This window comes from Salmo salar, chromosome ssa11 (genome assembly GCF_905237065.1).
Source record: "Salmo salar chromosome ssa11, Ssal_v3.1, whole genome shotgun sequence".
NCBI classification, from domain to species: domain Eukaryota; kingdom Metazoa; phylum Chordata; class Actinopteri; order Salmoniformes; family Salmonidae; genus Salmo; species Salmo salar.
In genome coordinates this window covers 40,736,239-40,761,588 of record NC_059452.1, presented here as the reverse complement: position 1 = coordinate 40,761,588, position 25,350 = coordinate 40,736,239, and the positions used below count along the sequence as shown (strand labels likewise).

The 25,350-nt window shown below is 42.8% G+C and overlaps 1 protein-coding gene across 1 annotated transcript in view; it reads right to left on the bottom strand.

Moving 5' to 3' along the window:
• LOC106593990 (D-glucuronyl C5-epimerase B) overlaps positions 1–24,761 on the bottom strand; it is an 87,604-nt gene extending 62,843 nt beyond the window's left edge. Inside the window, exon 1 of the mRNA XM_045689558.1 lies at positions 24,563–24,761. The gene's annotated coding sequence lies outside the window, so the exon portion shown is untranslated. The remainder of the gene's footprint in view (positions 1–24,562) is intronic.
• Between the last annotated feature and the right edge of the window lie 589 nt (positions 24,762–25,350).

Here is a 25,350-nt window from a genome sequence, read left to right as displayed (position 1 = left end):
TGCTGGGGCCCATATCAGAGTCCACTACTGTAGGCTACACGCTACTTCTACCAAGGCATGCCAAATAGCACAAATAGCTGTCCTTCTATTGCATTCCTAACCGAGCACTCCGCCCTATATTCTACCCTTGAGAGGACGGAGAGGCGTCGGCCAGAGAGAGGAGGACGGAGAGAGGACGACGGAGAGAGCGATATTGGCCTGTGAAAGGGAGGAGGGCAGAGACATGCCTCTTCAATCTGGGGGAACTGGAAGGTCAGGGGCCTAATGAAACAATTAGGTCAACAATGGTCAAGGCAGCAGAAATGACAGCAGCAGAGCATGCCCCTTTAAACAGATTCTAGAACTTGGACGGGTACCAAGGGTTTCCGTTGGGTGATGGATAATTAGTAGCACCTTAGATAAATGACTGTGTATTCGGCGCATGTGAATAATATAAATGTGATATATAGCCCGTCTGACTTAGTACTTCTCTCATGTATCCTGTATTAACCTGGAACTTCAGGGAGATATCCACAGTTAAAAATAAAGTAAGTAGACCTGAGCTCATAAGAAAAGCTAATTCAGAGTTCAATATGCAAGGCCCGTAATGTCACCATGCTTAGGAATTCTACGAAAATGTCAGTATTCACATGGAGCCTTGCTAGTAAAATGGTTCAACGCGTCTGTAGATTGAGTGAGCGAGAACAGAAAGGCCTTGGGGGGGAAATTGAAAAACCTGAGAGATGTACCCCTTCAAACTTCACCTTGTGTACATAGCCTCAGTCTTAGCTCTCTGTTCTCAGAACATTGGCATTAAAAGCTAACACCTGCCTTGACACACATCGAACCCTTAAGCAACAGGCTGAATTTTCCAGAATTCTAAGCTCTCAGCTGAAAATCATATTTTCTCATCTCAAAACGAGTGCGGTGGCAGGTAATGGTGTGAAACAAACAAATGATTAAAAAGTAAACCCTATCGTTTGAAAAATGACAAAAGCGCCGTGGTTTCACTTGGTGACAAATTTATTTTTTTTAGAAACGGGCGCCTACGGGGTTGGACATGACGCTGTGCCAGGTCATTTCCACACCTTCTCCAGATGGAGAGGGGGGAGAGAGCTGAGGATATTAGAGTCATCCAGCGGAGCAGCACAACTCTTCAAATCTGGTATCACTGACAGGGCTTTGTCTGAACGGGCTGGTTGGCAAGGGAGCACATTGGTACAATGTTACCAAGGCTAGCTAGTCTTGGAGGGCAATAAGACATAGAATGGAGAGGAGGAGATGAGAGGCAGAGATGAGAGGAGAATTACCTTGTTGGTGAGGTGAGAGAATATTTACTCAGCTGCTCCTCACATTAGGAGCACTACAGAAAGTACGGGTTCACTTACTCTTTGCTGCAGATGCACAGACCTACTGCAGATGCACAGACCTACTGCAGATGCAGACTTCAGCAACGTTCATAAAGGAGGAAGATGGACATCACCAAAAACGTGAGATGCACACATTTACTCTAGTACGTGACCATGACTCAAAATGACTGGCACAGGTTTTCTGAACGCCAGACAGGGATTATATAAAGCAGGAGGTACGTTGTTATTAGAGATGACATATGGCAAGTTCTCACACGCCACATACATTGCAGAAATGGTGCGAGCAGAACACTCCCAAATACCTCCACTGGAAAGCAGGCCAGAAATTGCATGGGTCTGGATTTTCTGGCATATCGCCGCTAAAGCTCAGTAAACTCCAGCAGAATGCTTTTAGGGCGGAGGATTACATGAAATGAATAGCTAAATATGGACTTCTAAAAATCTCTTTATAAATATTAAATGGGGAAGATCAAAAGTAGAAAAGCTGGGAGTCAATCACCCCCAAGCTTGTTGTTGTTGCCAACGCTGCTACGATGCCTAGCCTGCAGAAGCATTCTCAGAACTTCACCAGCACACTGCTACGGCGCCTAGCCTGCAGAAACATTCTCAGAACTTTTCCAACACACTAGCTCTTCAGGAGGCAGAGGCTCTCTTTTCAAGCTCAACCTGGCCTGACCTCTACCTGGCAACGACCGCCTCCATCTGAAATCCTCTTAGTGAGGCTTCTGAGCGCCTCTGTGGCGGTGGTGGGGGGGTCCCTATGTTGGAATATTCCACTGAGGCAGAATGAAAGGTGCTGCAGTCTCGCTTTGGTGTGGAGAAGATGAAAGGGAGGTAGAGGATGAAGAGCCCAGCTTTCAGGGTGACGTCACCTGGGTGCATCAGTCATGACGGTGAGGAGCGTTAAGATATGGCTGTGCTACAACCTGCCACTGAAAGGCTGGTTGTCATTTGCTATGATAACGGTTGCTTCACCTTTGAAGGCTATTGTCATAACCTTAGTGAAGGCTTTCGATCTAAAAGAAAACACATGAAATGAACATCTTGGTTCCAGCGAGACATGTATTCAAAGATTTCTCTTGATGTTCTTTGATGTGCAGCCTTGTAATTGAAAGCACATCCAAATCTTTTCTCCTTGGTGGCAACAAGGTAACAAATGATCAGCTAGCCCTGGTGTTTCTCTGCTACCGCTAGCCCACCCTGGCCTATGGCTTCACAACGTTACGGCCTATGGCTTCACAACGTTACGGCCTATGGCTTCACAACGTTACGGCCTATGGCTTCACAACGTTACAGCCTATGGCTTCACAACGTTACAGCCTATGGCTTCACAACGTTACAGCCTATGGCTTCACAACGTTACAGCCTATGGCTTCACAACGTTACAGCCTATGGCTTCACAACGTTACAGCCTATGGCTTCACAACGTTACAGCCTATGGCTTCACAACGTTACAGCCTATGGCTTCACAACGTTACAGCCTATGGCTTCACAACGTTACAGCCTATGGCTTCACAACGTTACAGCCTATGGCTTCACAACGTTACAGCCTATGGCTTCACAACGTTACAGCCTATGGCTTCACAACGTTACAGCCTATGGCTTCACAACGTTACAGCCTATGGCTTCACAACGTTACAGCCTATGGCTTCACAACGTTACAGCCTATGGCTTCACAACGTTACAGCCTATAACTAGGCAACATGCAATACAGGCAAGCACTTTCCAGGGTGTGTACACTCTGAACAGGCCCTCAAAGAAAACCTGCAAAGGAGGAGAGATCACTTCCCTTCATACTTTTCTCTGGACTGTCAAGTTTACAAAGACATACTTGGGGAAAAAGCCAACCAACTACCGTCTCTCTGTTTCTTACAGAATAACACCAATAATGTTTGCCCTTCAAAACATGCTTCCCCACTCCATTCTATTATTTTCCTTGCAATAAACACCAACCATCCTTCCTTTAGAAGTCATTTATCACAATAGTCCAATCTCAGGAGAGAGTTAAATCATTTCAAAATCGGTCACATACACATGGTTAGCAGATAATGTTGCTACACTCGCAATAGTCATGTGCTTCTAGTTCCAACAGTGCAGCATAATAGATTACAAAAAATTAAATAGTGCAAAGTTTCCTAAGGACTAGAAGCGAGGCAGCCCTCTGTCGGCGCCATCTTTAGGTTGGATACATATTCTGAAGAAAACAAAGAGCTGTTATAGATCATTGGCCCAACTCCTCATCACATGATGAGATCTGATGATAGTGGTGACATGTCTTACATGGGGCCAATGGAGCTGAAGACATCACAGCATTTTGAGCAGTGTGAAGTGTGTGAAAACATCAAAACGTGTGTGTGTGTGTGTGTGTACACTGAATGTGCACGGTTTAATAGACAGGTTGGTGGTTTAGCAACAAAACCAGATGGGGTCCGGGGCCAAACCAGACGGGGGCTAAACTAGACGGGGGTCGAAACAGACGGGGTCCGGGGACAAACCAGACGGAGTACTGTCAAACATAAAGCTCCTGGCTACTATCCAATCAAAGCCATGTTGACAATATCCCACCACTGGTTAGCCACCATTGGCTTAAAAAGCCAAACATAACACCTGGCAATTCATTTCCAGCAATATTGCCCATCTGGCGTGCGTGTTTGTCCATCCCTCCGTATTTAGCCTGTTAGAGGTGCTAATGATACCCGTCTTGTGGGTCGAGTAGACAAAGACTTTCCCCAAAAACCTTCTCAATGAATATGTCAAATGCAGAGTAGGCTTACCTGACAGAACCATAAATCATTATTTGATTAAATTGGGAGTCCATTGTTTGCAAACTATGCCATGACGTGCTTCAGCAGTAGGCCTAACAGCAGAAACATCGCTAGACTGACACATTCCTCTTTCTAGATGGACAACTAAAGGGAAATTAGACAAATTAAAAATGTGTTAAGCATTGAAATGGACTCAGAACATATGGCTGGGATATGATTTTTTGTCTATCAAAATTTGTTTGACGGTATTGTATGTTTTTCAATAATAAAAGTTCTAAATATGCTTTTTCAGTAGTTCATAACCTTAGTGTGATAAGACAATGCGACTTCAAAATGGGGCTTTCTCCATTTATACTGTTCAATCCAACAACAACAAATTCAGCATTTTCATCAATTTCCCCACTGCCACGCAGCATGATATGGGCGACAAAAAAATAAATATATATATATATATATATAGGCCTAGTTAATTGGTGTACTGTTGGAATCATGAAAATATAATGATTATTCTAATTCTATAGTTGGAATATAGTGGGCAGCACCTTGAATACATTGCTGTTTGACAATGAATTAAAAAACCAGGGAGGAATTATTGACAAGGTAGGAACCAAAAGTGTTGGTCGGTCAAATGCGGTATACCCCCCAGCCCTATCAGAATATCAATTAGTTGTTTCTCTACAAATATTGTAAGAGAGTCAATTAAATAAATCCATAAACCAGATAGAAAACAGCATATGGGAAAATCCAAGTCATGCCAAATACTTTAAATCAACTATTATTTGATCAGGTATATTTCACAGAAAACACATCTTGTCTCCAGGTCCTTGGTGTACAAGTTGCAGTGTAGAGGAGAAGCTATAAAATAAATAAGTAATACTAACTCGCGACATGTTTATTTATAAAAATAAATCAAGTAGCTCTCATGCTAGAAAAAGGTTACAGACCCCTGGCTTAGATTGTTTTCTAAATATATTTGACATGTCAAATACATTTTCACAATGAGCACTTCTCAAATATATTGTTACATCTGTAGGATAGCTAATTAAATTTGCCACATTAGCATAAAACACCTCAAAACAAGACATTGGATCAAGCACAAGATAAAACTAGCTGAAACAAGCCACCTACGATTCCCCACATGCCAGGATTTATTTCTCTCCCTCATTGTTACTAGCTATCTGCACATCCAGAATCACAACACACTGACTTCTGCCCCATTGAAGCGAGCACGTCGTTTTCCTGACGTTGTCAACTAATCAGTCTATAGCCGACTGTGGAACAATACCGTTCAAAAAGACAACGTTTCAGCGGCCAGCTGATTGGTTCGGTTCCATTCCTCTGTGTGCTCTGCATCAAATTGGATGACAAACGGTGGCTCTCTTGACCAAAGTGCTTCATCAGTCTGGGGACCCCCCTCGCCTCAAAGGCTGTTGAGGGAGGGGCCGTTGTGGAGGACGCGATGGAAGAGCTAAAGAAAGTGCTGATGATGGAGGAGCTGGCCTGTCCACGGCCAAAGAAAACAGACTTACCGGGTCTCCAGGGCCAAGGTTGCTCTTATCTTTCGAAAGGGGAAAACTTAATTTGCAAGCCCAATCATGTGTGAGCGTGACTTGAGGCATCCAGGGAGGGAAGTCATTTTATCGTGGGAGAGGAGGAAGTCAGACAGCCAGTTTGTATCCAGGCACTGGCTTGTAAAGGCGGCTATTAGAACTATTTAACGAGGCATCATTTCAGACTCTACGGTGGTAGTGGGTGGCGCTCATGAAGGTGGAGGGAAAATGGCTGCCGAGGGACATTTTATTATACTGGCTCCATGTGTTATCAAATGGATGAAAAATAATTGCGTCGTTATTCATACTTATGAAGCCCTACCGCTGTCCTTCCCATGACACAGGTCATATTTGCATAAGCGCTTTCCTCGCTTAGGAGAAACATCAAGGAGTCACTGCAAATAATGCCAACACAACCTAATAATGACTATCCTAACACTTGATATTGAGCAATGGTCTGCATATGTAAAGTATCAGTAGTTTAGTGATGAGCTAAAATGTCATTAAAACATAGGCCTACACGTCAAATAAAGTTCAACCAATGACATTAAAACACAAGACACTAAGCAATGTTTACAATCAGTGATGGCTTCTCAGGATGTTTAGCATTCCGTTCTGGATTTAACATGGGCACGTACAGGCTAATAGACAGTGTGTGGAGGATCACTAAGCTATATCTGCTGAGGAGAGGAGGGCCGCCATGTGGTTTAGGCATAAGCACTCTTCCACCTTGTTTCTGGATGACTGGAGGTTTTTAATATATCGCCCCTGACAACCTGCTGCTTGGAGGGTGCTAAAGGTCGAGGCAGGAGTTCCCGGTGGCAGGAAGTGAGCTAAAGGTCTGGAGAGGATCTGTCGCTACCATGCACTAGGGATGTGACAAATGGAAAAACACAGGTCTGTAGTGATGCCTCTAGCAGTGCCTTAGACCGCAGTGCCACTTGGGAAAACCAACATGTGATTTTAAACCTAATCCTAACCTCAATCACACTGCTAGCGTAACCTTAAATGAAAAACGATGTGCTTTTCTTTGTTATGAATTTTCATGATATAGACCATTTTGACTTTGTGGCTGTGCCATCTAATTGAAACACTCACTAGCTCGCTCTGAAACAAGTGTTAGTATTCTCAGAAGTACGACAACTAATCCTTCTCCTCCATTCCAAAAACACTGACTCTTAGGAGTCGATTCCCAGATGAATTTAATTTTCACTCAGAAATGGGAATCGACCTGCAAGGAGTCGAGGAATCAATTACTTTGGAGTTGACTCTCCACCACCACGTCATCGTTAACAGTTGGAAAAATGGCAGAGAGGCAGGCGACGACAGGCAAAGTCCTGTATGGCAACACTGAGAAGTTAAATTAGAAGGAAATGCAGCAAACGTTGCAAGGTGGAATTGAGGTACAGTAATGCTTAACAATCTGAAAGGACGACACCCCAAAAAATGAAGGGGAAAAAAATCCCATTCGTCACATCCCTAGTACATGGTTGCGACAGATCCTTCTTAGTCGTACATGGTAGCAATAGTTCACCGACTATGCTACGGTAAAAACTTTTTGGGTTAGGTATTTTTTACGTTTTAACATTCACGCCCCTACAATGCACAACCTCCCCAGACACCCGCCTCAACAGGCTAACAGCAACAGCCATTTACAGATAGCCACTTGTTGCCATTTTACAAGATAACAGGGAACATTGACATGGAGACCATTTCAAAACGACAATGAAAGCTTTTCCTTTTGTGTGCTTGCTTGTCCAGGTATCATTTGAATCTGAGCATGAATAGAGAATGATGGAACATGTGTAGGTCTAGACATACTCCACTCATTGGCTGTTGTCTAGACCTTTTCACATTGTTACGTTACAGCCTTATTCAAAAATGGATTAAAAAAAATAAACATTCCTCAATACACACACACACACACACACACAATACCCCATAATTCCAAAGCAAAAGATGGTTAGAATTTTTTGCAAATGTATTAAACACTGAAATATCACATTTACATAAATATGCAGACCTTTTACTCAGTACTTTGTTAAAACACATTTGGCAGCGATTACAGACTCGAGTTTGGCACACCTATTCTACTCTGCAGATCCTCTCAAGCTCTGTCAGGTTGGATGGGGAGCGTCGCCGCACAGCTATTTTCAGGTCTCTCCAGAGATGTTTAAGCGGGTTCAAGTCCGGGCTATGGTTGAGGCACTGAAGAACATTGAGACGTGTCTATGTGCTTAAGGTCGTTGTCCTGTTGGAAGGTGAACCTTTGCCCCAGTCTGAGGTCCTGAGCGCTCTGGAACAGATTTTCATCAAGGATCTCTCTGCACTTTGCTAAGTTAATCTTTCCCTTGATCCTGACTTATCTCCCAGTCCTTGCCGCTGAAAAACATCCCCACAGCATGAGGCTGCCACCACGCTTCACCGGATGGATGGATGGTGCCAGGTTTCCTCTAGATGTGATGCTTGCAATTCAGACCAAAGAGTTCAATCTTGTTTCTCCTGGTATGAGAGTCCTTTAGGTCCCTTTTGGCAAACCCAAAACGGGCTGTCATTTGCATTTTAGAGAGAAGTGGCTTCCGTCTAGCCACTCTACCATAAAGGCCTGATTAGTGGAGTGCTGCAGAGACGGGACAACCTTCCAGAAGGACAACCATCTCCACAGAGGAACTCTGGAGCTCTGTCAGAGTGACCATCAGGTTCGTGGTCACCTCCCTGACCAAGGCCCTTGTCCCCCGATTGCTCAGTTTGGCCAGACACTAGGAATTGTCTTGGTGGTTCCAAACTTCTTCCTGTCCCTCAACACAATCCTGTCTCAGAGTTCTATGGACAATTCCTTCGACGACATGGCTTGGTTTTTGCTTTGACATGCACTGTCAACTGTTGGACCTTAAGTAGACAGGTGTGTGCCTTTCCAAATCATGTCCAATCCATTGAATTTACCACAGGTGGACTCCAATCAAGTTGTAGAAACATCTCAAGGATGATCAATGGAAACAGGATTCACCAGAGCTCAATTGAGTCTCAGAGCAAAGGGTCTGAATTCTTATAGAAGGTGTTCTATTTTTAATACACTAGCAAATATTTCTGAAAACCTAGTTTTCGCTTTATCATTATGGGGTATTGTGCATAGATTGAGAAAAATACATAATTTAAACATCAATTTCAGAAAAGGGCTATGTGGAAAATGTGGAAAAAGGGCTATGTGGAAAATGTGGAAAAAGTCAAGGGGTCTGAATACTTTCCCAATGCACTGTACTCCTCCCATTGGCTGTTGTCAAAACGGCAACAATGCCAAGACAAACATGGTTTTCCACTTTTAATGCCAACAACTGATCTACGCTCCAATCCATTCTCCTATCATTGTTTGAACAACTGAAAGACAGAAAACTGAGATCAAAACAGAGTGAAGGCTCTCAGCCAGTTAGTATGACGAGGGTCATATGGACCTCTGTTGACACTCCGGAACACCCCTCTATACATTCAGCTGAATGGGCTCCATGGACTCCTAAACAGATCTGAGACAGTGCCTGAGAGGACCATCCTGGCAAGGCAGCAGTGTGACTCCACAGGCCAACACCACAGTGTGTGTCTGTGTGGGCGTGTGTCCATAGCCACTACTCCTCATGGCAGTGTCTGTCATAGCAGAGCACAGGGCAACAGGGAGAGCTGCAAGCTTCCCATTGGCTCAGCAGCAGCCAACCAGATATTCCCAATCCTCAGAGAGAGCACCCCCACCTTAGTCCCTGTGAGCCTGTCTGGACATTCAGGCTATTGCACAAACACTGGCATCGACCAGGAAGTCTAGCCCCAAAGGCAGCACAGACATTTTTCTAAAAGCCCCCTCCATTCACAACTGGCCATAATGAGAGTACAGTGAATAATAGGATGGGAGCACAACTCCATCTCTGTTGGTCTTGGTGCCGGGGTGCTGAAGCCAGCTCTTTGTTAATGTGGCTGCTGGGGCTGCAGGGGAAGGGGGGCGTCTGAGGATTAGAGCACCCCGGGTCGGGGAGCATTAGTGCCGTCTGGTTTAGGACTGTGAACTGGGCCATGGTCAACGGTGCCCTGAGGGGCCCCAGCGAGGGGGTTAACTGTCAGGCTGACAGTCCCACAGATAGCATGGAGACAACCCTCTACAGACAGCAGTGGTAACAGTGACACCACATTTCCAAGAGCCAGTACTCAGGAGAAAAAAAATGGCATTAGGGAAAACAAGTGATGTTCGAAAGAGGAAATAGTCTGTCTTACAAAGTTGTGTAATACTTTGTATTTCACCAAGACCCATGATGATAGCAAAATGAGCAATGTCACACATTTAGGCTACTCCATGGTAATATTTAGGAAGACAACATACAGCAGTTAAAAAGGAACCATTCAGTACAAAATATATAGAAATGATTGGACAGCTGTTTGAATTAAATGAGGCTCAATGATGCATGGTCACCACCACACTGAATCAGCTGACTATGGGATGTTGCACCATGACATCAACAGCTCCATTAAAAAAATTAAAAAAATCACCACCAAGCGCTGTTCAAAAATGTTAAACAGCATGAATCACCCATTAAATCAACATTAAAATGTGATATGAATGCCCATTGACTACACAGAAACCACTCAGAAAACAGAAGTCTGTGGGTGAAAGTGTCTAGTTTCTCAAGCCCATATTTTCTCTCTGATGAGACAATAATGGCCTAGCCCTTCCTGACATCTCTTGGCTCCCAGAAGCTCTGCTGTCGTTCCGGGGTGACAAAGTGGCCCTAAAGCAAAAGTGCCTCAACAGAAAGACCATTGTACAATGAAGTGGCGAGATGGGGAGTCATCCATGCACACTTGAAATCAGGACATGGGAGTAACTTCCACAGTTTGAATGCAGGCTTGCATGCTTCAGTTCAAAACAGAACACACTGGAGACATCATGAGCACTTTAAAATACTTCCCCTAGTCTTTTCTGCATCAGTCATGTATTTATTAACTACTGTTCTAGACACTATTGGAAACTGGAGCCATCAAATTAACTATCAATAGGGATCGTCACACCCCCATTGTGACTCAACAAATGAACTGACCGGGGATCTCTTATGGAAACCATCCACAGCAAACAGATCTCACCTCTTGCTAAATTCCACCCCCTCAAAAGTATCCACTCCTCAAGAACTGGGTAAACTTTGCACCGTTAACCCTATGTTTGTCTGTGTTGCCCTTTTCAAACCAGCAACACAGGCAGCGTATTGATTGCGAGGGCACCGTAAAACCTTTGCTGGCTTTCAGGTTATCGATCTCTCAAAATGTCTCCAATCCATTAGAGCGTTTATATTCATGGCTCCTTCTGGTTCTTGCAAAGTACAGAAAACTTTGCACGTTTGTTTTACCACAACTGTGTTGAACTTTAACGGCAGGGCTGAATGAAGCCCAGTTGGATGATCCATTTTAGCAGTCTTGCTGACAGCAATGTTAGTTAGCCAGTAACCCAGCCAACCAAATGACCGGAGTGACTTGTGTACCAGAGGGCTGCAGGCTCCAGGAAGTGTCCAGCTAGGAGCCAAAGTAGGGCAGGGCCTTCCAGCACTACACTATTATTAGTCTCGATGGGGCGCCTGGCTTAACGCTCCACTCACGGTATCAGAGACTAAACCCCCTCGATGAGCCGACTCAAGTGACTGAAGCATTGGGGCAGATTATGAGTCCACCTATTAGTGTCTGGGTGACAGTAAGCCTATACATTCTTTTTTATTTTTTATTTTTTAAAGGCAGCCACGGAACAGGCCAGTGACCCAACATTTTAGAGTAGAGGTCCTGAGGCAACCAAATGAGACCCAGCTAGTTGGCCAGGCCTGCACAGGCCCACAGTCTTACCAGGAGTCGTGTTCCTATTTCTTCTAAATCTCCTTTGAAGATGGCTACGGGTCGTGTTGAAATTGTTCCTGTAGTTAGAAATAAGATTAACATTCCTGAAACATTATTTGGTTGAAATATAATTTGGTCTGAGAAAATAATCTAATTGATTACACCCTAATTGGTCCTTTTAATTTATAGAATTCAATAAATATAGTACCTACCATCCAATTTGGACCATAATTATTGTAAGTCATGAGGAATCCAATAACATGGTCAAAAGCCACCCATGGACCCCCCCCCATGCCAATCCCTCCCCAACAACCATTATCAGTTCCCCATGTCTAACAAGTAGTACAGAGCTACGGCTTGGAGTGTTGTTTCGTCATACCATGTAATGTATTCCCTGTTAACCTGGTGGTTTTTCTCCTGTTCTGAGAAATTGGCCATTGAAGTCGCTTGCATTATTTAACAAAAATGTGTGAAAATACCAGGTTTTGCCCACTAGATGCCACTGTTCCTGCTACTGCCACACCCTTTTATAAATGTCACTGGTCTCATGTTTATTGAACAGATCACAACAATTTATTTGCAACTTTGGGTAGAGAGCCATTTGCTTTTGCTCATGATGAAAATAAATAGTGTGGTCTGAGATGGTGGGTGTCATGGCTTGCTGAAATTACATGGAACGGCTCCTACGGACGCTCATTAAGAGGTGCTGCAGTAAAACAAAAAGACAGAGGAAAAGGCGTTCTGAAAATCGGTGAAGGCCAATTTACTTCTTCCCATTTCACTTCAGCTGCCTTTGTGCTTGAGACCTGTTCTCAGCCAAACTCCCTATTAAAAATTCCCCTTGCACCTTCCAGTATAATTAGTCCACTGAAATATCATATGCCTCTTAATCAAAGCACTTGGTGGGCCTTGGCAGACTCCCCAAAGCTTTAGCAAAAGTTAAAGGAGAACGGGAGGGAAAGTTCTGCATCTTATCAAGGCACTGCAGGTGAGACTCGCGATTATCAAGACATACTGCTAAGTGCTAATTATGCGTGGACGGGGTTGGTTTCATTGGTTGTAAACTGTTGCTCTTGGAAGCAGGGTTGCTGATGAGTGTGTGTAGGCTATGGGTTGAAACGTGGAACTATTGTAACTACCAAGACAGAAGTCACATGAGCCACTGATTACAGCTACAACTCACGTTTCCATACAACCTAGACAATAAGAAGAGATTTAGGAATGTTAGTAAAAATGCTGCATCATTATTAGTCTACACTGCTGCTAGGACCAAGCCCATTTCTCTAATTATTCGTGCAGTATTCAAAAGACTTCCCTGAAAGACAGCCTTGACAGGGGGACTTTTACATTTCCAAGAGATTTGGGTTAATTAAATTTCATAAATACATTAGTGAAAAAGCTGTTATATTGTTAAAATTGGATATTTAAACCACTGCAGCATACTAAGTTGTATTATGTTTAAATAATGGTTTGGTTGTTCGCTAGATACAGTTGTCACTGACGACAATGACTTAGGGTCGACACCGTGTAGGTAAGCCTTACTGAAAACAAGCCGATGGAACAATTTGTTAAGAGCACAAGTGGTCGTGGGTCCTTGAAATGCAATTTAGCCAGAAAACAGGAAGGGAGAAGTTCAAGCACTGCCACTTCACTGCCACATCCCAAAAGGACATGACAGTTAGAGGATTTCCTAGTGTGCTCCAGTAGGGTATGAGCAGCACAGAGTGGCCATCTGCCTGTATGCCTGGCCCCAGACGCCCCACCTCTGATAACCTCCCAGCAAACCACCACAGGGCAGGACAAAGCCAAACAAGTGTCATAAAGCCACTCAGTCTGCTTTAGGAGTCTGCTTTGATGGGTGGCAGGCAAACACCCCAGAGACAATGGCATCTCCTCAGGGCACAGAAATGTTAGCATTCCTTCAATACAATTTCTTCAGCTGGCACTTTTCAAAGCTCATAAAAGCAGCCCATTGTTGAGGGTTGCTTTCCAAAGCTACGGAACAGGAAGTAGAACTACCAAGACTCCTTCAAACAATAAAAGGGGAAAACAGAAGAAATGTGTATATCTGTGGCAGGAAGCTAGACGGTACCGTCGCTCTTTAGGATAATGCAATGCAGCTGATACAAAAGCCTCACACATACACTATAATTAGCTTACTTTTTGACAGTCTGATAATCAGCCCAACTTATCATTCATTAATTTAGCCAAGATGATAACTGCTCCCAATAGAATGGGATGGTATGCTGAGATAACATAAGCTTGTTCAAACCCAGAACTAATTTAGTTCATCATGCAAATTAGAGACGCCAACACGTCGCTGAACACTACATTCCCCCACACCATTTAGCCTACAGAACCTAGGTTCCTCACACATGTAGCCTAGTGCTCTGGCTAATGTTGCTTTTCACATCTGTTCAGACACTGGGGGCATTAACCGCCTATGTAGTCTATTCCAGTTCTCAAGTAGTCTGAATAACATGACTGAAATAACTGCAACATTTAAAATAAAATAGACTACAGGCCAGGCCTTTAACATTGGGCCTGATGTAGTCCTAGCGAATAGCTAGCCTCACCTACATGTTTCAAACATTACTTTTCGGTTAACTTTCTTTTTTACAGCTTTATTTAACTAGGCAAGTCAGTTAAGAACAAATTCTTATTTTCAATGATGGTCTAGGAACAGTGGGTTAACTGCCTTGTTCAGGGGCAGAACGACAGAATTTGACCTTGTCTGCTCGGGGGATTGGATCTTGCAACCTATTGGTTACTAGTCCAACGCTCTAACCACTAGGCTACCTGCCACCACTAAAGCACATCAAAAGGCCCATGTATTCCCAATGACTTTATAAAATAATTCAGCATTTTGCCCTGATGCGCCCAAAGCCGAGCCCCTTGAGGAAAGAGATGACTCCAGCAGCTGACTGGAGAAGTAGAGTAGAGGCCATTTGTCCACTGTTCGTAAAGTAGCTGGATCCTCTGGCTGCAATCAGCACCCGCCTCTCCAGCTACTGCACCCTTAATACAGGTCTACTTCACATAGCACAGAGAGCCACAGAGGAAAAAAAGCTTTGTAATTAACTGAACACTTGCCCCAGAACTAAAGATTGCTGTTGAATCAACTTAGCACTGATGCTGCATTAATCAAAGCTGTAAATGCATTCGTTTCTAAATAAATGCAGGAATTACAATTTAGTGTGTTCGCAACATTAAAATATTGAAAAACCTCACTTAGAGGTGGAGCCAGGCTCAAAAGAATTAGCAAAAGTCAATTCAGCACCATGCATAAGAGTTGTAAGAATTCTTGTAAGAACACAGAAACAATATCCCCTCAGACCAATGTGGTCCAGAAGTTCATCCCACTGAAACAGCAGAGCTTGCAGACACCTGCTAAGGAAAACAGGTGTAGTTGACAATCCTGCTCTTGTCAAGACAGGTAGATCTTTCCATATTCACGTTTCAGACATGACCTGATTAAGCAATGACGGGAAAGGACTATGCATTTCATTCAGGCAAATTCTTTCTAGAGCCATGCCTGACCTGAAGGGGAAGCAGCTGCAGCAAGTCCTGTAAACTGCTGAGGTGAAGCGACTTGATCAGACAACACTGCAAACTAGACAGGGCTGAGGCCAATGTTCCCTCTAATTTTTTTTCTAGCACTTGAGAAAATCTAAAGTATGCCGAGCGCAAACTTGAACATAGTGAAAATTCAGTGCAACTTCCAGCCCGTTGACTGAACACTGAGGGTGTACCCAATTTAAGTTACAGTTAACAGTGGCCAAGGTGACTGAAAATGTTGTTTTATGCAAGAAACAACTTTACAAAATAAAATGCATTATTATTACCATACCATTATTACAGAGAATCAAACAGTTACCCAAGGCCTGTTGGCTTAGCTTATTTCAAGTCTCAATACAGCACTGCCCCTTTAAGACAAAAAAAAAAAAAAAAAAAAGTCTTTACCTGACTCACTTTTCAAAGATGTCTAGAAATGAACATGTTTTGTGCTCTTGTAGGAAGATATCACTCCCCTATTGCCGACTACAAATTATTTGTAACTTGGTTATTAACTCACTAACTAGCAAAAGATATGAACAAAATGTGCAAACGTGGATACATTCAGCTCTCGCTTTGATCTCAAAACAAAAGCATTTACTCGCGACCGATCATGCTGTAAACATAGTCTAGTTCAAAGTAAATGGCACACATCCATATATGGCAACATTCTATTTGCATATAGGTCTACTGCAGCATAGGTCTGTGTAGAGTACGGGCTGAGTAGTGCATGTCAATGCAATAGAATCCTACTCTGATGCTTTCTGCCTACTTTAAATGTACACTGCTAAAAAAAATAAAGGGAACACTTAAACACATCCTAGATCTGAATGAAAGAAATAATCTTATTAAATACGTTTTTCTTTTCCACTTTTCCACTTTTGTGGGCTGTAGACTCCGTCTCATGCTACCACAAGAGTGAAAGCACCGCCAGCATTCAAAAGTGACCAAAACATCAGCCAGGAAGCATAGGAACTGAGAAGTGGTCTGTGGTCACCACCTGCAGAACCACTCCTTTATTGGGGGTGTCTTGCTTATTGCCTATAATTTCCACCTGTTGTCTATTCCATTTGCACAACAGCATGTGAAATGTATTGTCAATCAGTGTTGCTTCCTAAGTGGACAGTTTGATTTCACAGAAGTGTGATTGACTTGGAGTTACATTGTGTTGTTTAAGTGTTCCCTTTATTTTTTTGAGCAGTATATTTTGATTTGGGTAGTGTTGCCTTGAAAGTGGGTAACATTGCGTTGAGTCGATCACAATTGCCAGAGTAAAGGGAAACGTTGATAGCGTTAACAGGGAAAACTCTAGAACCGTGGTCGCCAACCTTTCCTGAGTCAAGATCAGAGTCAAAAAGCAAGCTGAGATCTACCGCTTAGATTTATTAACATGACTTAAATGTAAGCTATGCAACATTAACCAATTAAAAACAGTACTGTAGTAATAAGGTTTGTGCAGTAAACTTTGGCCAATTATCACTGCATACTGTCTTTCCTGCCAATGCATTATTGTGAGACTTTAAAAAAATATATATTCAAGCAATAAGGCACAAGGTGGTGTGGTACAGTTGAAGTCAGAAGTTTACATACACTTAGGTTGGAGTCATTAAAACTCGTTTTTCAACCACTCCACAAATTTCTTGTTAACAAACTATAGTTTTGGCAAGTCAGTTAGGACATCTACTTTGTGCATGACAAGTCATTTTTCCAACAATTTTTTACACAGATTATTTCACTGTATCACAATTCCAGTGGGTCAGAAGTTTACATACACTAAGTTGACTGCCTTTAAATAGCTTGGAAAATTCCAGACAATGATGTCATGGCTTTAGAAGCTTCTGATAGGCTAATTGACATAATTTGAGTCAATTGGAGGTGTACCTGTGGAAGTATTTGAAGGCCTACCTTCAAACTCAGTGCCTCTTTGCTTGACATCATGGGAAAAATCTAAAGAAATCAGCTGAGACACAAGGAAAAAAAAATTTTTTAGACCTCCACAAGTCTGGTTCATCCTTGGGAGCAATTTCCAAACGCCTGAAGGTACCACGTTCATCTGTACAAACAATAGTACGCAAGTATTAACACCATGGGACCACGCAGCCGTCATACCGCTCAGAAAGGAGACGCGTTGTCTCCTAGAGATGAACGTACTTTACTGCGAAAAGTGCAAATTAATCCCAGAACAACAGCAAAGGACCTTGTGAAGATGCTCGAGGAAACAGGTACAAAAGTATCTATATCCATAGGTAAAACGAGTCCTATATCCACATAACCTGAGAGACAGCTCAGCAAGGAAGAAGCCACTGCTCCAAAATCGGCATAAAAAAACTAGACTACAGTTTGCACATGGGGACAAAGATCGTACTTTTTGTAGAAATGTCCTCTGGTCTGATGAAACAAAAATATAACTGTTTGGCCATAATGACCATCGTTATGTTTGGAGGAAAAGGGGGGAGGCTTGCAAGCCGAAGAACACCATTCCAACAGTGAAGCACAGGGGTGGCAGCATCATGTTGTGGGGGTGCGTTGCTGCAGGAGGGACTGGTGCACTTCATAAAATAGATGGCTTCATGAGAAAGGAAATTGATGTGGATATATTAAAGCATCATCTCAAGACATCAGTTAGGAAGTTAAAGCTTGGTCACAAATGGGTCTTCCAAATGGACAAAGACCCCAAGCATACTTCCAAAGTTGTGGCAAAATGGCTTAAGGACAACAAAGTCAAGGTATTGGAGTGGCCATCACAAAGCCCTGACCTCAATCCTATAGAAAATGTGTGGGCAGAACTGAAAAAGTGTGTGCGAGCAAGGAGGCCTACAAACCTGACTCAGTTACAGCAGCTGTCAGGAAGAATGGGTCAAAATTCACCCAACTTATTGTGGGAAGCTTGTGGAAGGCTACCCGAAACGTTTGACCCAAGTTAAACAATGCTACCAAATACTAAGGTAATGCTACCATATACACTCAATTAGTATGTAAACTTCTGACCCACTGGGAATGTGAGGAAATAAATAAAAGCTGAAATAAATCACCTCTATTATTCTGACATTACACATTCTTAAAATAAATAAAAGTGGTGATCCTAACTGACCTAAGACAGGGAATTTTTACTAGGATTAAAATGACAGGAATTGTGAAAAACTGAATTTAAAATGTATTTGGTCAATATACCACGGCTAAGGGCTGTCCTTATGCACGACGCAACGCGGAGTTCCTGCAGACAGCCCTTAGCCGTGGTATATTGGCCATATACCACAAACCTACGAGGTGCCTTATTGCTATTATAAACTGGTTACCAATGTAATTAGAGCAGTAAAAATAAATATTGTCATACCCATGGTATATGGTCTGATATACCACAGCTGTCAGCCAATCAGCATTCAGGGTTCAAACCACCCAGTTTATAATTCAAAATTTGAGGTAGGCTATATGATCACACCAGTAATGGATATGTTGTTGTATTACTTGTGAAGCACAGCTGAGTGAGCATATTTAAATACTTTGCTGATGGTGCCTGCATCTGATGGTCATTCTCAGCGGAGGGTGAGAGCAGCAGACTGAGGGTCCGCCTGTCAACACCCCTCCACTTTACCTTTCATACACTGACCAAAAAGAGACACCGTCTTCCAGCTGATGGCGAAACTCGAGTCGCACTGCATTATTTCTGTTCCATGCACAAATTCATGTTACTCCAATGAACAGAGAAAAAGTGTAATATTCCTTGATATTAAAGACCCAAACGACGCAAGCCTATCGATACACTTTCCTACTCATTCATTACTACTGCACTGCTTGTTGTAGCATTGACTGGAAATAGGAACAACACATTTCATGGCTTATAAAAAAGTGTTGAATACAAAGTGTTGACAGTGCTGAGTAAGAACTTAAACATGAACTCAGTCAAAAACAGCAGCTCTTTGCTGTATTCATTGAGCCCCTCTCATGGTTTTATAAATTTTGAAATCTCACAGTATCAACTTTGCTTTAGCTTTCTTTAATGCCTGCGACGTTACTGCAGAGACAATCATCTGAGCCAACTGATTGGACAGCAGTAGGCCTTTAATGCACTTGATTTGCTCTCTGGGCCCGCCAGGAAGGGAGAGTTTGTACCTTCAGACACATGAAATGGTTCAAAATGGCAACCGTTCCCCTACCCGGGTGCACCTACCACCAACAGCAGGAGACATATACATTTTTAAAAAGAAACAAGGACTTATCAGGGTTTTTACAGAAATGTTTGAAGGTCGACTAGGAATGCCTTGGAGATTGACCAATCGATCGACCGGTTGGTGACCACTGCTCTAGAAAGTTGAGTGAAGTTTAATCTCAAGCTACTCTCTGTGGGCTGATATTTCTGCACTGCAGTCCCAGGGAGCTGCGCGTCTCGGGACTACTGCGTGTGCGCGCACAGTTTAGAGGGAACATTGCCTGCAGCAGAAATCTCAAATTAAACTCTGAACCCAATGTGCCCATTATTCATCACATTTCCAGAGAATATGTAGTCCCCAGGTATTTTAAAAAGTGCTTATGAATGAAAAGGCATTTCCACTGATGAGTCTCTTTTGGAAGTCTGAATAGCAACTGATGCACCGTTCCTTTGAGCATCAGCTAGCTCTGCACTTCAATCACAGAAAGAATAATTCAAGAAAGTATGACAAAATGTGCTGATAAAGGACACTCATTGGAGAGAGGACTTTGAAATGGATTTGGAAGGACACGTGAACTACAAATCACAGTCGTTGACAAAAGTGCACACTGCCAAGGCCAAACCATTGTTTGGCATATACAGTGCCTAAAGAATGTATTCACACACACACACACACACAGACGGTGATTTTGTCTCCAAGTGTCTGCTGGAAAGCAGACTGAACACGGTTTTACTCTAGGATTTTTCCTCTGCTTAGCTCTATTATGTTTCTATTTATCCTAAAACAACTCCATAGTCCTTGCCGATTAATATACTGCTCAAAAAAATAAAGGGAACACTTAAACAACACATCCTAGATCTGAATGAAAGAAATAATCGTATTAAATACTTTTTTCTTTACATAGTTGAATGTGCTGACAACAAAATCACACAAAAATAATCAATGGAAATCCAATTGATCAACCCATGAAGGTCTGGATTTGGAGTCACACTCAAAATTAAAGTGGAAAACCACACTACAGGCTGATCCAACTTTGATGTAATGTCCTTAAAACAAGTCAAAATGAGGCTCAGTAGTGTGTGTGGCCTCCATGTGCCTGTATGACCTCCCTACAATACCTGGGCATGCTCCTGATGAGGTGGCGGATGGTCTCCTGAGGGATCTCCTCCCAGACCTGGACTAAAGCATCCGCCAACTCCTGGACAGTCTGTGGTGCAACGTGGCGTTGGTGGATGGAGCGAGACATGATGTCCCAGATGTGCTCAATTGGATTCAGGTCTGGGGAACGGGCAGGCCAGTCCATAGCATCAATGCCTTCCTCTTGCAGGAACTGCTGACACACTCCAGCCACATGAGGTCTAGCATTGTCTTGCATTAGGAGGAACCCAGGGCCAACCGCACCAGCATATGGTCTCACAAGGGGTCTGAGGATCTCATCTCGGTACCTAATGGCAGTCAGGCTACCTCTGGCGAGCACATGGAGGGCTGTGCGGCCCCCCAAAGAAATGCCACCCCACACCATGACTGACCCACCGCCAAACCGGTCATGCTGGAGGATGTTGCAGGCAGCAGAACATTCTCCATGGCGTCTCCAGACTCTGTCACGTGCTCAGTGTGAACCTGCTTTCATCTGTGAAGAGCACAGGGCGCCAGTGGCGAATTTGCCAATCTTGGTGTTTTCTGGCAAATGCCAAACGTCCTGCACGGTGTTGGGCTGTAAGCACAACCCCCACCTGTGGACGTCGGGCCCTCATACCACCCTCATGGAGTCTGTTTCTGACCGTTTGAGCAGACACATGCACATTTGTGGCCTGCTGGAAGTCATTTTGCAGGGCTCTGGCAGTGCTCCTCCTGCTCCTCCTTGCACAAAGGCGGAGGTAGCGGTCCTGCTGCTGGGTTGTTGCCCTCCTACGACCTCCTCCACGTCTCCTGATGTACTGGCCTGTCTCCTGGTAGCGCCTCCATGCTCTGGACACTACGCTGACAGACACAGCAAACCTTCTTGCCACAGCTCGCATTGATGTGCCATCCTGGATGAGCTGCACTACCTGAGCCACTTGTGTGGGTTGTAGACTCCGTCTCATGCTACCACTAGAGTGAAAGCACCGCCAGCACTCACAAGTGACCAAAACATCCACCAGGAAGCATAGGAACTGAGAAGTGGTCTGGGGTCCCCACCTGCAGAACCACTCCTTTATTGGGGGTGTCTTGCTAATTGCCTATAATTTCCACCTGTTGTCTATTCAATTTGCACAACAGCATGTGAAATGTATTGTCAATCATTGTTGCTTTCTAAGTGGACAGTTTTATTTCACAGAAGTGTGATTGACTTGGAGTTACATTGTGTTGTTTAAGTGTTCCCTTTATTTTTTTGAGCAGTGTATTATACCCATAACATGATGCAGCCACTACCATGCTTGAAAATATGAAGTGGTACTCAGTGATGTGTTGGGTTTGCTACAAACATAGTGCCTTGTATTGAAGAAAAAGTTAATTTCTTTGCCACATTTTAGAGTTTTACTTTAGTGCATTATTGGAACCCGGATGCATGTTTTAGAATATTTATGTTCTATACAGTCTTCCTTCTTTTCACTGTCATTTAGGTTAGTATTGTGGAGTAACTACAATCTTGTTGATCCATCCTCAGTTTTCTCCTGTCACAGCATTAAACTCTAACCGTTTTAAAGTCACAATTGGCCTCAGGTGAAATCCCTGAATGGTATCCTTCCTCTCCGGCAACTGAGTTTGGAAGGGCATCTGGATCTTTGTAGTGACTGGGTGTATTGATACACCCTCCAAAGCGTAATTATTAACTTCATCATGCTCAAAAGGATATTCAATGTCTGCTTTTTTTGTATTACCCATCTACCAATAGGTGCCCTTCTTTGCGTGGCATTGGAAAACATCCCTGGTCTTTGTGGTTGAATCTGTGTTCTGTGTTTGAAATTCACTGCTCGACGGAGGAACCTTACAGATAATTGTATGTGTGGGGTACAGAGCTGAGGCAGTCATTATAAAATAAATGTTAAACACTATTATTAGAAACAGAGTGAGTCCATGCAAATGCATGTGACTTGTTAATCAAATGTTTACTCCTTAACTTATTTAAGCTTGCCATAAGAGGTTGAATACTTGACTCAAGACATTTCAGCTTTTTATTTTGTGTGAGAGATAGAGATATAGAGATATATATTACATACATACACACACACACACAAACAAAAATAATTCCACTTTGACATTATGGGGTATTGTGTGTTGGCCAGTGACACACAATCTCAATTTAATCCATTTAAAATTCAGGCTGGAACAAAAAAGTTGAAAAAGTAAAATTGTGTGACATTGTGAAGGCATTAGGCTAGCTAGAGCGCACAGAGCAAAGACTGCTTCTCAGACCAGAGAGATGCAGTCACAACAGCCAAGTGGGCTCAGCCAGTGCACACAAAAGCCCCAAAAAGTCACTGTATCCAAGACTGCAGAAACAGTTTGACAGGACAAAGTAAAGCTGGATGAACCTCCTTTAGTTGGTGAAGAGGCTGGATAGAATAGAATTGACTGGGGTGTGTGACAGTTTATTTTTGAAAAGTGGTGTCTTTTTTAAAGATCAGGGGTGCCAAACATTGTTTTCACACTTGGTCCCTTTCAGACAATTTTGGTGAACTCAATGCCATTTGCAAAAACTGAAGTGTGAACATTCCAAAGGAACTCAGACCCCTCAAAAGAGCCCTCGAAGCAAACCGAAACAATCTTCAGAGCTGGTCTGAGCTCGTTTTGCTTCACTTTTTTGGGGTAATGTGAAAAAAAATCTCCCCAGGATTACATGTCGTTATTCCGGCACCACACACTAGACTACTGAAACACCGTTTTCCCTGACATAAACCCTCACATTAGTGCCACAAAAGAGAGATGATGTGCAGGTTTGTGGGGAAAAAAAGTGCTGTTTTGGATATTGATTAGCGATTGTCAAGAACGCACAGAAATGCCTTCAAATGTGTGGAGTTTAGTTCAGATAATTGTTTTGCAATATGTGATCTATAGGCTAAGAGAGCTTCATAGACTGTTTATTCGATTGTGGGGTTTGAATAGTGTGAGGAGATAATATACTGTATTTGGTGAGAATCACAAACTAGGGTACAACATTTATTCTAGCTCTTGAAAGGGGCAGTACCCTACATTGGGTTTACAATTTTCAATGACAGCATTATTTAATCTGCAGTTATTCTGCTATTTATTCTGTTACCATAATATTTACATGTTAATAGTATCTTCTGATTACAATGATTATGTCTCATCTTTTAACAAAATGCAATCTATTAGCTTCCAACAAAGTAAGTAGGTATATCTTGCTGTCCAATGACACATTCTGATTGAATTGCTTTCCTGCCATTTGTAAAAACCCAGAGTGCATTGAATGAATATTGGAAAAAGATCTTGGGTCCTTTCTAAACATAGCAATGTGACTCGGATCACAAAATAGGTGAAGTGAACTGGCAAAATAGTTGAGTCCTCATTAAAATGCAAGGTTAGTGTGAACACAAAGAACTGAGTTATTTGCTCTTTTTTTTAATCCCAGAGTTCGCTTTAAAGATGACTATGTGAAAAGACCCTTAGATGAATTTACTAGTTTTATACTATGGTGGCATAGCCAAACTCTAAAACTGGACTGAGGAGGGTAAAATCTACTTTGATTGTGGTTGGGTGGTTATACAGACAGGATAACTCAAGTGTTAATGTCGTACTGTCTGGTAGATAGAAATAGTTAGCTAGTTTACTCGCCTAAACTCAGAAGTTCAGAGTTGAACGCATGAGAGACTGGCCACCTAGCAGGAGCTGGCTAGAATGTCAAGAGGGTGAACACTGCTAAGTTACCCAAATGTGGCTTTCCTTCTTTTCTTTATCCCTTTACACTGAACAACATACCTAGTTAGTGTTTTTGTGCAACTTGCAAAACATATAGCTAGCTAGCTAACGTTACCCGCTGTGGTTGTACGAGTGTGTCTACCAGAAGTAGCTAACGTAGCTGCCAGCTGATGTCTTAAAACATTGCTGGCTGCTAGTCCACTACTGTAACGTTAGCTAGCGAGCTAGCTGGCAGGCTAACTTGTACATGTAACTTCAATGCACCCTATCAAATACAATGATAGCTAGTTACTTAGCTAGCAAACAAACTAGTACGGCAAATAGAGCCATTTCCGTTGCTATACTGTCTGAACAAGGCACTACATATGACGGTTGTCCTAACTAGCAGCTGGCTGTGTATGTGGAGAATGGAAAATTATTGCAAACAGACGTTAGCATTACATGGGCAATAATAAACAGAGAATGCTGAAAGACGTGTGACTTACCTTCGACAAAAGCTTAATAAATGTCCTGTTCAGATATAGTGCTGAATATCCAGGGATGCTGAAATCAATGACTTCAGTGCAGGTTAGGTAGATAGCTGGGTTCTCTCTGAATGTTCCTTTTCACAAGAGGCAGTATGCCTTACCTTCGCGCAACATTTAATGTGGACAGAATCGCGCATCTGCTTCTCACTGCTAGCACTCTGACACCGCGAGACAGTACGAGAGGGTGGAGATTTGACGAACCAGTGAGAGGCCCCGGTGAGAAAGGCAATGGCCAATGAAATCGAAGATTATCGTTTTTTTTTTTTCATTGACAGATTCAGATATCTGACGTTAGGGGTCGCGGTTATGCACATATACAGTCATTTTAAGTGATCTGTCTGTTATTTTTAACTAAATGGGATAAAAGTATGTTTCATTCAATATGCTTCAAAGCAAAAACAGTTGTGAAAACATAAATTGTGATCATATATGGCCCTCAGTTTAAAATGATCTGGTAAGGAGGTTTTGATTCATTATGACTACAGCTATAGGCTACAAGGTATATTGTGGAATGTGGATGGATGCTACAACTCTGTATGAATATTAGCAGAGGTGCTATGGCTACCTGCTATCCAGAGACCAAGATCTAGTCTGTTGTATTCAGTCACTAACATTGAATTTCTGCATAATTCGACTAAACTTATGTTGAACCCTCTCAAGTGGCGTTGTAATATGAGTTCTGATATTATTTTTTTAGTTTGCCTTTATTTAACTAGGCAAGTCAGTTAAGAACAAATTCTTATTTT